The following is a 1764-nucleotide window of genomic DNA, read 5'->3' as shown; positions in this document are numbered from 1 at the left end:
AAATGCAGTCTCTAACGACTGTAGAAATAGGAGCGGCGGGCTGCGTCCCGGCACCCGGCCGCCCACATGGCTAGCTCTACCCAAAATAATTACACGGACACTGTGTTCATTTAATCACCGCTTGGCCCTTTAGCTCTAGCCCTTACTGGCTAATTCTGATATCCCGATCAACCCATCTCTAATAATCTGTGAGCACCGGTCTTAGTGAGCACCGGTCTTACCGGGAGTGTATCTTCCCAGGAGCGGGGAGCATGGCGTCTCTCTGAGGCATCTGCTCCCGAGAGCAGAGCTGTGGAGTCTGACCTCACTTCCTCTTCCTCCCAGCATTCTGCTCTGTTTACTCCTCCCTCCTGTTTTAACCTATCAGGGCAAGCAGCTTCTTTATTTAATTAACCAATGACCTTCCTCCATCAAACGACAAAAGTTGTCCATGGTGGAAAAGTTGCAGAAGTCTACGCTTGCCGTGCATGTGTGTCATAGCCCTGGTGAGCCTCCGTTCCTTCATCTGTCATATGAGAATACCAAAGATGCTCCTTTCGGTTGTGAGGGTGAAATCTGAAAAGGCAGATGAATGTCCTCCCAGTGAGGAGAGTGATCCATATATTCTATTATCTTCTGCGCTCTTGTTTCCTCGACACATCTCCAATACAAACAGGCCTAGGTGGATTAGAAAAAGCAGTCTTATTCATTCTTAGTAAGCAGCTGTATTCTACCTCATCCTTTCCAATCCACAAAAACAAGGCTATATGTTGACAAATCGCCTCCTTTATATTTATGCTTATACCCATAAGTCAGTGCTGTTCTCAATCTTGGCCAGAGAAGTGTCCTCCTGCAGTGGGCAGGAGTCAATGCAGTGACTCAGAACTGCTCAAAGTACTGGGGTACATGACTCAGGTGCACAGCACTAAATAGAACAACTTTTTTCTTGCTTGTTTGCTTATTTTTATTTCTGTTTTTTTGAGATCGAGCCCTGACTGTCCTGGAGTTCTCTTTGTAGACCAGGCTGGTCTTGAACTCACAGTGATCTGCCAGCCTCTGCCTCCCTGGTGCTGTGACCATCCAGCTGTCTTCTGGTCATGACAAGGGCACACCACTCATGAACTCCCTGCAGCCGAGGTTACCTGCACACAACTGCACAAGAGTAAGCAAACCAGATCAGTCAGCATTCCAGGGGGCAGCTCAGCTGGACTCGGAGGGTTCCAAACACGAAGAAAACGTGTTGGAAGGTGTCCTGGGAGAGTAGGCGGGGTGATATGATCAAGATACATTATATATATGAAGCTGTCAACGAATAAACAAAGCATTAAAAAAGCAAGGTCCTCCTCTTTCCACCTGAGCTGAGGGAAGCAGAAAGTTAAGGGTGGATCCCAGAGCCCAAGCCAAAGCTGTCTCCTTCTCAGAGTGTTGTGGGGAGTGCTCTTGGCAAGGCTCCCTGTGCAGTGCCGAAGGTGAAATCCATCACCGGTGCTGGGGACTGAGATTAGATAGGGAAAGTAAATCAAGGCTCCCCAGATAAGAAGACACAGCCTGGGGCCTGAAAAATGCAGTTCTCCTGCCAGCTGTCCACTTCTGCGAGCTGCAAAGCAAAGGTTAGGGGGAAAGTAGCTCAGACCCAGGCCCCCTCCCTGAAAAAGTGGGAGGGAACTATTCCCTCTAACCCCAGGCCCATCTGGAAGGAGCAACGGCATTTTTATTGGACTTTCTCAACAATTCTCTCTCTCTCTCTCTCTCTCTCTCTCTCTCTCTCTCTCTCTCTCTCTCTCT

Source organism: Microtus ochrogaster, chromosome 5 (genome assembly GCF_000317375.1).
Source record: "Microtus ochrogaster isolate Prairie Vole_2 chromosome 5, MicOch1.0, whole genome shotgun sequence".
NCBI lineage: Eukaryota > Metazoa > Chordata > Mammalia > Rodentia > Cricetidae > Microtus > Microtus ochrogaster.
Note: the sequence above shows the minus strand (reverse complement) of the source record.